The sequence below is a fragment of the Diceros bicornis genome, chromosome 5 (genome assembly GCF_020826845.1).
Source record: "Diceros bicornis minor isolate mBicDic1 chromosome 5, mDicBic1.mat.cur, whole genome shotgun sequence".
NCBI lineage: Eukaryota > Metazoa > Chordata > Mammalia > Perissodactyla > Rhinocerotidae > Diceros > Diceros bicornis.
Window position 1 is genome coordinate 28,378,898 of NC_080744.1, and position 14,236 is coordinate 28,393,133.

Below are 14,236 nucleotides of genomic sequence, written 5' to 3' on the forward strand. Positions count from 1 at the left end.
CAATCCAGGAATCCAAATTTTCTATGTGAAAATCCCCATTTGGAAAGGTCACTACCAACTCCAAAAATTATTTTAAAACACACAACAACAACAAAACCCACTGAATAGGCCAATCAGGGCAGCTCTTGAGCCAGGTATACAGTGTGTGGTTTTTGCCTCATATCATAAGCCCCTGAGTACAGCTGTTTCGACCCACTGAGACTACGGATGAGCATCACAGAGGGGTACACTATACCTAATTCATGTTTACATCCTCATCACCAAAGAAATGTTTCACACACAATAAATATGAAAAATTGCTTAATAATTGAAGGAATTAAGGAATTCCACAAAACAAGATGACAAAGGAAAGCACTATTAGCTCTGCATTCAGTCCTGTCCAGACCACCATCCGTGTCCATATTTGTATAAGGACATCAACAGTGGTGTGATCGCATTTTAGGGAACAAGGATATGGAAAGATAGTAAAAAATTATGTGAATTAATTTTGTTGGAAGATGATATTATATCAATTCAAGAGTCTAATTCCACATTTTGTCATCTAGAAGCTGGTCCAGAGATTTAACATCTATCTCATACTCAGGCCTTTCCCCACATTTGTGCGTTTTTCCACACCAGTCCCTTTGTCTAGAATGCCCATCCTTTCCCTAATGCCCCAGCAAATGCCTGCTCATCTTCATGGTCCTGCTCAGATGGAGCCTCCTCCTGGAAGCCTTCCTGGCCCCATCAGGGAAAGTAACTTCCTTCATCCCTGATCTCCCATAAAACCACATTCATACAAGTGTTATTACTTCTGTCACATGTTAATTTCTCTATTTTTCCATAAGCTACTTGGGGATCAAGACTACATTTCGTGTATCTTAATATACCCCGTGATTAATACAGTTTCAGCAATAGAGTACACAGTCTGTAAATGCTGGTTTATATATAAAGATAAAGTTCCCATTTTGCATAAAGCAAAACAAGCACTGGGAATATAACGACAGTTGTGTAGAAAACAGCACAATGTGAAGGAACGCAGGACTCTAGAAACCCCGGTTGGAGTCCTTTATGCGACACCAAATATGCATTCTTCACGGATTCTACAGAACAACTCTTATGTTTCTTCAGGTTGTTAGCTGACACGGAGTGGAGGCAATCATCCAGTTCAAGACTAAAAACTAGAGAGAGTAAATCCAATGCAAGTGGAGCAGATGAAAAAACTCAGAAGAATTTAACAAACTGGTTTAACCTCCTGTGGAATTTTGAAAAGTAAGAGATACAAAGACCCAAGTTTCCAGAATAGGGAGGTGATGAGATTGAGAATGTTTGTGTGACGAGAAAACCAAGGATATTACTAAACCCAGAGAGGCACCTGGGTTCCTCCTTGCAGATAGCCCTCACTGGCTCTACTTGCTCCAAGTGTAGTCCTCTCTTTATGTAATGTGGCCCTTTGGTGGGCTGGAGTAGGACTAAAAAGAACGGGGGAGAGACGGCACTGGTCTCTAGAATCTTAGGAGATTTTATTGATGTTGATGCCCACGGTACCTTCAGAGCTTGGAGAAAGGCATCTTACCAAGTGCAAAATGTAAATTTGGAACAAGATTTGTATAAGAAAAGAAGATACCACCTCCCATAACACATTCCACTCCTCTCCTGGTATTAGCCCTTAACACAAAGATGGGTGCATCTAATGCAGTCAGTAAAGAAAAAGAAAAATAATTTCCATATCATAAATAAGCTCTTTTTCCTCATGATTTGTCAACCTCCAGGTCTTCTCTCTCCCCACGGTCTCTCTAGCAACGAAGAGCTTTATGAAGACAGTTTATTTTTATCTTTACTGAAGGCAGGGCTATAATGACAATACTTCCATAGCCTCCAAATTCTGCAATTTCCCAAACGCAATAGAGGAAAAGGACTCACTTAATACGGGAATCTTCATGAATCAGGGGAACACAGGATTATATATTAGTGATCACCACATAGGTTTAAAGTCTTCTTAGGTGTCCTCGTAAATACTCAAAAAAACCCTCCAGGAATCCAACCTTATTTGAGTCCTTAATGCAACAGCTGCCATTCTGCACCTCTAGGAAAAGTCATTGACCGAGTGACCAAACTCAGATGTTTTTGTTGACAGCTCAACTCCAACTAACATCCTCCTCCCACTGCCTTGGATAATAGCCTGATAATGGATAACCATGTTTAGATTTTTAGCCCAAAGAGTGGCAGGGCAGAGAGGCAGCAGTAGGAAAGCTACGAAATCAGGCGCCAGTGTGGAACATCCCCTTCCCCTCTGCCTAGGGATGCTATGCTTGATGAAACTGATATATAACCTAATAATCCCAAAACCCTAATGAAAACACACATTTACTCACATTACAGATGAATGGTATGAGCTAACGAAGGATTTAAATGTAAAGTGTTTTTGTAGAGATAATACCATTTAAATCAGGTAATCGGAAGTGCTGCTTGACAACTACATATGTATGTGGCCCTAAAAATGGCCACAAGTACACATGCTAGTTTACTTAGTATGTTCCAAAAACATGTGTTTCACAGGCAGGGATAATGATAGGGGTCCTTGGGGCTGTAAAGGGTGAGAATCACCAGAATGAAGACCCCCTTCCATCTCTCACATTCTGGAATACATATTTACTATGGAAACAACATTAGAATCTAGAAAATATACCTGATAATACTCATAGGGTGTCCTGGAGAACTTTTCCTATTTAGAGCTGAAGAAACAGAGGCAACAAGAAGGAAAGGATTTATCGTAATTGTACTGTGCACCCAGCTCCTCTAAGAGGCAGCTGGAACAAACTGGAACACTCCAGCTTTTGAGGGAGACACTCCTGGTTCTGCCACTACCGTCTGTTAACTCTGTGGGCCTCTGTTTGGTCATCTTGAAAATTAGGATAATAGTATCTACCTTGTGGGTTGTTGGGAGGGTTAAATGAGTCCATTTAAGTAAAGTGCTTACCCCATAGAAGTTGCTTGAAAATGAGTGAGAGCTGGCAACTTGGTCTAAAATTTTCTATATGTGATTAGAAACTAATTTGGTTCTTGTTACTTGTGTCTAAGTGTATCTAACACATATAAACAGGTATTACTTTCTCTCTCTCCGGTATTAAAAGACCTGAACTTTGAAACAATAATGCTGACTTTGTGCAGAGGTTACTGGGCTCTCATTACAAGGAAAACATTCTGCTGGTCATGTTTATATTCTGAAAGATAATACTCTCCCAAGATTCCTTAGGGCCAGTGACACAGATGTGCATCTGGAAGATTTGGTATTGCCAACCCACAGCTCCCCCCACCCCACACAATGCAGGAGCTTCAGCACCCCAGGTCCTAGGACCACTGATAGTGCATGGGAGTGAGCTTGTCAACAGCTAAATACCCAGGGTGTGTTGTTGCTATTTTGTTCCAGGCTACACATTCCAACTTCTTTATAGTAGTAAAAGATTGAAACAAACTGTATACCCCTGAATAAGGGACTGGTTAAAGAAACGAAATAGCCGTAGAATAGAATACCATGCAGTCATTAACTAGAGTGAGGTACACCCTTTGCCAAAATATATTATTAGTAATAAAAAAATAAGGTGCGGTCCGGCCCCGTGGCTTAGCGGTTAAGTGCGTGTGCTCCGCTACTGGCAGCCCTGGTTCGGATCCTGGGCGCGCACCGATGCACCGCTTCTCCGGCCACGCTGAGGCCGCGTCCCACATACAGCAACTAGAAGGATCTGCAACTATGACATACAACTATCTACTGGGGCTTTGGGGAAAAAAAAAGGAGGAGGATTGGCAATAGATGTTATCTCAGAGCTGGTCTTCCTCGGCCAAAAGAGGAGGATTAGTACGGATGTTAGCTCAGGGCTGATCTTCCTCACACACACGCAAAAAAAGGTGCGGAACGCTGTGTATAGGATGCTACTATGTGTGAGGTAAAATGGAAGATATACACACAAACACACACAAACCTGTATACATACCCATAAGCTTATATATATGTATCGGTTTATATATTGTGTATTGACTGTGAAAAGATACAACAAAACTGAATACTTGTTGCTTTTATAAAAGAAACTGGGGCCTAAAAGACAAAGACTAGAGGGAGATGTCCCTTTCCTGTATACTGTATACACTTCCCTAATGTTTGAGTTCATATTTTCACCATATGCATTTACTATTGTATCTGTCATCTATCTATCATTCTATCTATATATATGTAATCTATCTATCTATCATCTATCTATCTATCTATCTATCTATCTATCTATCTATCTATCTCTATCTATCTCATCACAAGAACCCTTGCTCTTGGAGCACAAAAGCAAGGAGCTCTGCTGATACTCGCTCACTCCTCCCCTCCTCCCCCTCCATCCTCACTGCACAGTTGGAGGCTCAAGGCACACAGTGGATGCTCATTAGATGTGCTGCCCTTCTCTCTCTGGAAAAGAGTGTGACGTTCCCAAGGCAGCAGGTAGAATGAGACCCAGCTTGGGGGCCAGTTTGCTGCAGAAGGGTAAAAATTTTGGGCTTTGGCAGCTAATTCTGCTTTGAGATATTTATATATAACACATACATAATTTAGATATAGATATAAATATATAATATATTTATATAAATATAGAAATAAATATATTTATATAAATATAGATGTAATTAAATGTTATTTATATTTATATCTTACGTGTCTGTTTCTTTATGGTTCGCCTTAGGGCTCAGAAAGCCTTCAAAAAATAAAGCCGGTCTCAGCCTTGGTAAGTAGAACCAAGAGGGAAAGACCTGGTGCTCTCTGAGCTCGCGGGGAGCAGGCAGCACCGCGCCCCCTGCCGGCCAGTGCGGGGGCGGCGCCTCTGGGCGAGAAGGCGGCGCAGCTGCCAGAAGACAGACGCCGCCAGCCTGGATAAGGATCAGCGCCTCCGGGAGTTTTATTAGAGCAGCTCGTGAACGAATTGGCTCCACCACTCAGAGAGCATCACCCTAGGGCGGAATCAACGCTGGCCAAAGTAGATGTTCCCCCCACGCCCAGGCCACGCACTGCGCACGCAGCGAAGATTGCCCAGGTGAAAGGGGGAATATGGAAAAGAGCCAAGTCTCAGCCTAGGATGTCGCAGGGCCCCCTGCACTCATCTGGCAGGAAGGGCAGTTGCGCTGGAGGAAACAGAGTGGCCTTTCTCCCGCGGTCCACCCATGTCTCCTCACCCCACCCCCTACCACGTGAGACGCCCTGAGAGAGCTGGCGGGCTGGGGTCAGTGAGGGGTACAGATTCCGGGAAGAAGTCGAATGATGGGGAGGACCACAGAAGGCAGTCCAGTTAGGGTGCTGGGATCCCCAGACCGCCGGCAGGGCGTGGTGTCCCGGGACCCAGCCCTCCAGATGAAGGGCCTGGTGCCCCACAGGTCACGTGATGCTCCGGGACCACACCCTCGACCTGTGAGGTCAGGGGGCGGGACCCTGGGGAGGCCAGGCCCTTGGTGATCTCCAGTTTTCAGAGGCTGAGGTGACAGTTGTCCATTGCAGGATTCTGAGACCTCGGAGGTGGGCCCTGCATGTGTCATTTATCCTTCGGAAGCTCTGGGGAATGAAGGTATTGATGGGCTTGCAGACCCTGGAGACCATTCCCCTGCGCTGCGTCGTTCACGTGGCCCTACAGGCTGGACCCGCGCGGGATCCCGGGCCTCTAGTAGTCACACGAGGGCGCTGGAGAAGCCCCGGGGCCTGGGAGAAAACAGTCTGATGTAGCAGCAGAACTGAGGAGGGCCCACATCAGCACCATGTTTTCTGTGAAAGACATGAAGTGGGGATCAGTCCCTTCCTGAGACACGTGTCTTCCCCGCGCCCTAGTCCAGAAGTGTAGTATTGCAAATTCTCTCCACTCTCTACCCGACTTTTTTCTACACTCCCTCTTCTGCTCCATCTCAGAAATTCACTCCATCACACCCTCTTCTCCTTGACCCACCTCCTTCCTTTTCTTCTCTAGAGCTTTTCCTTCCTTTCTTCCCATCCCTCTGCCCTGGCCCAGCACATTCCTAATCATATTTCTTGTGTCTAGATTCGTTCCAGGAGCTGAGGTGGAGGGAGCTGTCACACAAGAAAAGGGCCACATTCCACCTCCTTCTAGACGCAGGGCAGAGATCCCATCTTATCCCGAAGGATCTGCGATCCTCACCTCACTGCTCCTCAGTAACTGCCAGAATTTACTTTTCTAAAGGGCTTTAGGGATGACAAAACTTTTTTCATCTGATTCTCATACAACTGTGTGAGTTAAGGCAAGTATTTCTACAATCCTATTTTATAAAGAGAGGACTGACTCTCAGAAAGTTTCAAAGTGAGACAGCTAAGAAGTGAGAAGCAGCCTAGAATAGTGGCGAGCCCTTCAAATTAAATAAAAATAAATTCCCACTATTAGAAACCTGCTTCATGCTGCAAACTAGGAAAGCATCTCCAGCTTCCTCTCCCTCTTCACTCACTTCACCTGATTCATAAATACCTCACCCGGCCCCTTATCCACTCTTCTCCCCAGGACCACAGAAGGATCTCCACAGCTCTCTCTACCCCTCCAGTGAGAATCTTCACATTCATAGCCTTGTTCTCCTGCGTGTGGCCCCTTTTCTAGGCCCTGGGCTGAGGATCCCGCAGAGTTAGAGTTGGGGATCTGCGGCTGGAGAGGTGTTGAGGGTCTCTCCTCCCAAGTGTATTGTTATAGTGCCCAGCTACAGGGAGGGACAGGGGGCAGTGGGGCCAAGTAATGGGCACTGCCCCACTATCTCCCAGGGATGAAAGTTGAGACTTCCAGGCCTGACACTCAAATAGGACCTCCAGCAATGTGTGGGGAGACGGCACAGCAGGAGCCCAGTGGTCCTTGGGGAAATCAGACCCACACATGGCCTGGTGGGTGAAGACAAGCAAATGGAAGGCAGCCCTGACTCCTGGGGTCCCCACATAGTCATCTCCACTCTCTGAGCCTCTTTTTAGCCTCGGGTCATATGAGGAAGGGGTCCTCTTGTTCTGTTTTACCCAGAAGCAGTGGCTAAGGAGAAACAGAATCTAACCGCACAGCATAGATCCTTTGGCCAAATGCAACCCAGCCTGAGCAACAAGCCAGCCTCCATCCTGGCTCTGCTCTCCCCAAGCCCTTCTCCCCGAAGGAGCCCTGGAGCTCTAACTAGAAGGCAGGAAATCAAAGGGCTTGGGGAAAATAATACTCAGAGTTTCCCAGTGAGGAAGGGTCCCCTCAAAGTCAGCTGGAAGGAAGGGAAGAGGGCCTGAGGGGCCGTTGTGGGGTGGGGGGAGCAGGAGCTAAGATCTGAGGGAAAGATCCAGTGCTGATTCTGTGGGCACCACCCTCTCTATTGCCCTCCCAGCTTCCCTGAAGGAGATCCCTGACCCCCTAGTGCTCTTCTCCTTGCACCACCAGAGCCAGAGCTTGGGTCTCAAGACTTTTTGCCGCGGTCCATGCTCTGGAAGAGCTCTCCAAATGCCTCAGCAACCTTATGCACTGCAGCCTGGCTGCCCCCTGGGACAGGCCACAGTCTTTGTTTCTCTGTTAGTTGGTCCTTTCAGCCTGACCCCTCAGTCCTGCCTGGCCTCCTTCCTCCTGGATTCAGGGCTTCCCTTGTGATTCAGACTCCACTCTGATCTGCCATAGGCCCTTAGACAGGAATCATTACCCCTCATCTGGAAAATGGAAGTAAAAAGATACATATTCACCTATGATGCATGGTGCATAGCACATGCTAAGTCAACCTTTACTGAATGGAATGGGGCCGCCTCAAGTGAACGGAGAGAGCCTGAGTCCTAAATCAGGCACCTCCTCCGCATACCTCTTCACAACATGGCAGGGTGATGACAGGGCTTCTCCCTTTTGTAGAGCTCTCCGGAGTCTCCTAGATCCCTGTTCTTGCGTCCACACGGTTCACTCCTGGAGAATCCTTTCTCACATGTGATGCTTACCTGAACACCTTTGGAACCATTGCAGTTGTGACCCCATTTGACTTGTTCTGTTTGAGGAGGAGGCACAATGTAAAAACAAACTGTATGTGACTCTTCATAGTGTTGCCAAATTTTTCTTTCCCCAAGTCCTCTCTTCTAACTTTTCCTTTGGTTAAAATTCCTAAGCTTTCAGTCATGTCTGCTGACCTTCTCTGGCTCTTCTACAGGGTCCTCCACCTCACTCTTGGCAATGCTGGTGAGCAGGAATGAGTCCATTCCTCTCTGGAGACAGTTAGGATGTGTCCCCATCACTTCCTCCTATACTGTGGCCTGATTTTTCCCCTACCAAGCCACCAGAGGCCCAGTGCCAGATGACAATGCCATGGAAAAGGGCAGGTACTGCCTATCCTGTGCCCTGTGGCCCCAGCTGCCAGTCTTTCCTACCCAAGGAGTCATCTCTGCTTCCTCTCAGGGGATCAGGGGTCATGAAGTCCTGCCTGGTGCTAAAGGGACCCAGGGAGCACAGCTCGTGCTTGCCAGTCGCTGCCACAGGGGGGTTTGTGGCCAAGGTGGCACGATTTGCCTATGTGTGTCCCAGGAAAGAGAAGGGATGAATATGCACCTCTGGGCAGAAAATAAAAACCAGAGTCAACGGAAAGAAACTAAATGTGTGAAAACTTTTTCTAAAGTCAGCCTGGAGAATGCCTGAATGACTTCCTGAAGTCCCCTCCAGGCCTGTCCTCCAGCCATGCTGAACCCTGGACAGCCACCTCCAGCTCTGCCTGAACATCCCTCCCCTGGAACTTCGTCTTCTAGGGAGAGTATTATTTATCCTTCCAGGTTCAGTTTGGTGTCATTTTCTGCAGGAAACCTTCCCTGTCCCCTGCCACACACTCCCCAGACCTGCAGTTAGGCCCCTTCCCTGCTCACCTTTGTGTTATTATCATCCAGTTATAGGTATGTGTTCCCCCAGCAGACTGTCAGTTCCTGAAGGGCACAACCTACAACCTCAGTCTCTGATGTCTCTGCCTAGAATGTTATCTGACATATGGAAGGGACTCTATAAATATTTATGGAACAATAAAATTGGTATCAATAGATCAATGGGCATGAATATCCTTTTGGCTCTTGACACATTGCAAACTCCTTTTCAAAAGGTTTGCACCTGTTTATACTACAATGCCATCTGCTATGCATAGAGTGTAGGTTTCACTGCAAACTTGCTATTTTATTAGGAGAAATTGTGACCTAATGTTTTAACATGTATATCACTACTAGTGAGATTTATAATTTCCCCAATGTTCGCTTCACTAATCATAATTCTCTACTGTGGATTGTCTCTTTATATCCCACTAATGTTTTCTGACAGCTTGTCAAAGCTACAGCCAATTTCTTTCTCCCCCTAAGCAAGGAGCCACAGGATCCTTCAATGGAGGACTTTTTTCTCTACACTGTGTAAATACATATCAATGTGCCTAGAAGGCAGTTTACAGTCTAAGTTTGCTGCAAGGCCTAAGACAGTTGAGATTCTCCACGGTACAGACTCTATTTTCTTGGTAGGAGCTACAGATAAGATATACAGTCTGATCATTTTCAGCAGATGCTTAAAATTTCTGGAAAAGTGCAAGTCTATAAAAATGATCCTTCCCTGCTATCCCTTGAAAGTTGCCCAGTGTGTTCTCTAGAACTTATCCCCTTAAACTTCTCTGTGGAGAGGGAGAGCAGGAGTAGGAGGAAGTGGCATCGTCAGAGCATAGCTCAAGGACATGTCCACACTGAGAATGTCTTAGCCAGCTTTGCAGTCAGTTGGTTAAGTTGTTGTGATATAAATTTGAAGGACAAAGTCTTTTTCTCTAAAAAGTGTAGCCTGAGATCCTATTCTATCCTTATACCTCCCTGGTATGAGTCTCCTGGTTTCCTCTGATGGACAGTTATGGAAAGAACACATGGTGTTTTACTATGGTAGTTAGGATGTGTCCCCATCACTTCCTCCTATACTGTGGCCTAATTTCGCCCCTGCCAAGCCACCAGAGGCCCAGTGCCAGATGACAATGCCATGGAAAAGGGCAGGGACCATGCAGGTACTGCCTATCCTGTGCCCTGTGGCCCCAGCTGCCAGTCTTTCCTTCCCAAGGAGTCATCTCTGCTTCCTCTCAGGGGATCAGGGGTCATGAAGTCCTGCCTGGTGCTAAAGGGACCCAGGGAGCACAGCTCATGCTTGCCAGTCGCTGCCACAGGGGGGTTTGTGGCCAAGGTGGCATGATTTGCCTATGTGTGTCCCAGGAAAGAGAAGGGATGAATATGCACCTCTGGGCAGAAAATAAAAAGCAGAGTCAAGGGAAAGAAACTAAATGTGTGAAAATTTTTTCTAAAGTCAGCCTGGAGAATGGCCGAATGACTTCCTGAAATCCCCTCCAGGCCTGTCCTCCAGCCATGCTGAACCATGGACAGCCACCTCCAGCTCTGCCTGAACATCCCTCCCCTGGAACTTCGTCTTCTAGGGAGAGTATTATTTATCCTTCCAGGTTCAGTTTGGTGTCATCTCCTGCAGGAAACCTTCCCTGTCCCCTGACACACACACTCCCCAGACCTGCAGTTAGGCCCCTTCCCTGCTCACCTTTGTGTTATTATCATCCAGTTATAGGTATGTTTTCCCTCAGCAGACTGTCAGTTCCTGAAGGGCACAACCTACAACCTCAGTCTCTGATGTCTCTGCCTAGAATCTGGCAGATTATCTGACATATGGATGGGACTCCATAAATATTTATGGAACAATAAAATTGGTATCAATAGATCAATGGGCATGAGTATACTTTTGGCTCTTGACACATTGCAAACTGCCTTCCAAAAGGTTTGCACCTATTTATACTACAATGCCATCTGCTATGCACAGAGTGTAGGTTTCACTGCAAACTTGCTATTTTATTAGGAGAAATTGTGACCTAATGTTTTAATATGTATATCACTACTAGTGAGATTTATAATTGCCCCAATGTTCACTTCACTAATCATAATGCTCTACTGTGGATTGTCTCTTTATATCCCACTAATGTTTTCTGACAGCTTGTCAAAGCTACAGCCAATTTCTTTCTCCCCCTAAGCAAGGAGCCACAGGATCCTTCAATGGAGGACTTTTTTCTCTACACTGTGTAGATACATATCAATGTGCCTAGAAGGCAGTTTACAGTCTAAGTTTGCTGCAAGGCCTAAGACAGTTGAGATTCTCCACGGTACAGACTCTATTTTCTTGGTAGGAGCTACAGATAAGATATACAGTCTGATCGTTTTCAGCAGATGCTTAAAATTTCTGGAAAAGTGCAAGTCTATAAAAATGATCCTTCCCTGCTATCCCTTGAAAGTTGCCCAGTGTGTTCTCTAGAACTTATCCCCTTAAACTTCTCTGTGGAGAGGGAGAGCAGGAGTAGGAGGAAGTGGCATCGTCAGAGCATAGCTCAAGGACATGTCCACACTGAGAATGTCTTAGCCAGCTTTGCAGTCAGTTGGTTAAGTTGTTGTGATATAAATTTGAAGGACAAAGTCTTTTTCTCTAAAAAGTGTAGCCTGAGATCCTATTCTATCCTTATACCTCCCTGGTATGAGTCTCCTGGTTTCCTCTGATGGACAGTTATGGAAAGAACACATGGTGTTTTACTATGGTGACAAAGACTTTTCACAGTACATCCTAGATAGCATTAGGGAAAATTTATGGATACCATCTCATGATGGTATCCATAGATCAGGTGTGCCACACCTGTTCGGGTGGCACAGTCTCATCAGGTTTTGAGGCCTGCTCTGGTTCATCTCCAAGTTCACATGTACTGCCAGTCCCTGTTGTAGGCCATAGCTATTTATCCCTTGACTTCAGAAGAAGCAGGCTTCTTTCAATCTCAACTCTGGGCCCAGCCTTCAAGGCTCAAGCAGAAACTACCTTCCTTATGTCCATGCAAAGCCAACTCAAGAGTTTGCCTATGTTTTGTTTAGAGAACATTTCTAAACTAGTCTCTTCATGGCCAACAGTTCTAAACTTCTCCTGCCCAGAAAGCTTTCTCGCCCTTATCTGTGCCCTAAAGAAACTCTTAAAATTCACCAACTATAGGGCATCCAAAGAGCCAGCAACACATCTTTTTCAGGCACTCATTCCAGTCACTCAAAAAATATTTGAGCAGGTACTTATTAGGAATCCGCTATGACCATGTACCTGACTTTGCCTAAGTGCTGAAGATACAGCCAGAACTATTCTTGGACCCAGAATATATAAAATAATAAATTTATTAATGAATACAGGGGTGCCTCTGTCCTTGGGGTCCATTGCAACCCATGATCCTAAATCTCTGTTTCATGATGGACTGGGCTCTAGTCCGAGGGAAACACTTCTACACGTGTCTTGCCCAAGATCCTTGGAAGGTGACAATGTCTGAGTGACAAGACTACTTGTAGATGGTGCCCCTACCAGGATAGGAGACAGACACTGCTTCCAAGTGCTAGAAGGATCTGGGCAACAGAGGTGTATGGGTAAAAGAAAAGACTAACTTGTCAAATTCTTCCTCTCAGATGGTGTAACTGAGATGCATTTTAACATTGTGATGTATGGTGGTGCCAAGAATCTATTTTCTTCTTTCCCTTTACGTTCCAGTGAACTTTTCCATGGGTACTCACGTATTAGCACAATGTTGCCGACAGTTGTACAGGGCAGCTGAGGCACATTCTGGAATATTCAACAATTTTACTTTTAAATTTATATATATGTGGGTTTGGACAACATGTGTGAAATTTGACACTAATTCTTTAAAAAACTGTGTATATCTAGATATTGTTTTAAGAAGTGGTAAAAATCACAATATAAGTCACAGTGCTTCATATGATAAAATTAAAATAATCCATAATATTTCCTGTGATCATGTTAATTTAATATATGCAACTCCATTCCAATTGTCTTGACATGAGTACAGCCATGTTTGGCCGCTCCATTGACCTACAGCCACCAGCACAAAAAGAAATATGAAAGCTGCTTTCTGCGTGGTGGGAACTGGCCCTTCTCTCACGGAGGGAGTTGCAAGTTGTAACATTTCAAGGCTCTTGGAGTGTCGTAGCACGGGATGGACTGGCCATCTGTGCCGGGCTGGGACGATAACCAAAGAGAACAATGCACGTACACAACTACTGGGCCGGGATGTTAGCCAGGGGGCTCAGTGCACGTACGCCACTGATAACCATTTTGTGCATGGGAACACTAAATGCTTGCTCTGCAAACTCTGTAATTGCTTACTCTGAAAATTACTGATGGTATAAAAACTGCTGGAAACTGAGACCCAGTGAGAGTTCCACCTGTGGAAGGGACACCTTGCCCAGGACATGTGATCCTTGCCCAGCCGCGTCGATTGACAGGGCTCTCCCGGCAGTGGGGCGTGGATGTTGTAAGTAATTGATTTGATATGAAGTAATTGATTTGATGTGTTCTCTTTTCGGTCAACCTGGTGTTTATCTTTCTGGTTGATTTGTGTCATTTCTCTTCAGTCAATGTGGGTGTTTTCCCTTTCCAGTCGGGCTGATGTTTTTTCCCTCTTAATATTTGACCTATTTGGATCTGTTTGCAGACTATCGCCTTTACTATCCTCTATATAATAAAATATACCTTCAGTCCATTTGTTTGGAGTGGAAAGTGTCTTTTACGTCTCCGATCGAATCCCCGAACCTCTCATAACACCAATGTTAGAACATGATATGTGAAATTCCAGGTTCATTTCCAAATCTAAATATTGCTTTAAAAATTTTTTGACACTACCAGTTGCTATGGCCTTCACAGAGCAAAATGTCTTCAAATAGAAATTAATTTTTAGAAAAATATGGAATAACTCCAGTGATTTAGGAAAGATTGGCTAATATGACATCCATTGCTGTCAGAAGAACATAAGTTATGTGAAAATCTAGACTGGAACAATACAGGGCTTTGGAAGGGATCAACTGGAAGGGAGACAATTAAATAGACATTAGAGAGCTATTTCTGGTATAGAGGGTTTGTATGACTATGGAAAGGAGGCTTGAGGAGAAGTACATTAGACTCCGGGGCTCTTCATATATTCCTGAGTCACTGATGCTATCAGCAGTGGAGGTAATGAGCAGAGGTTGGGAGATTTCAACCAAGAGTAAGTCATACACTTTTCACCTCCTCCCATCCCAGGAGCCCTTAGAATCCTCTTCAACTGCTTCTGCTTTCAGCGATTAATGCTTTCTTTTCTTCCCATGACCATTTCCTTTTCCTTTCCCAAGATCCTTACCAATCAGGACCAAAACCATTTTTAGTTGGAACCATATTGTATC

The 14,236-nt window shown here is 45.2% G+C and overlaps 1 pseudogene; it reads left to right on the forward strand.

Annotated features, from left to right (window-relative positions):
- Positions 1 to 5,272: 5,272 nt before the first annotated feature.
- The window catches only part of LOC131405522 (zinc transporter ZIP2-like), a 28,991-nt pseudogene continuing 20,027 nt past the window's right edge, over positions 5,273 to 14,236 (forward strand).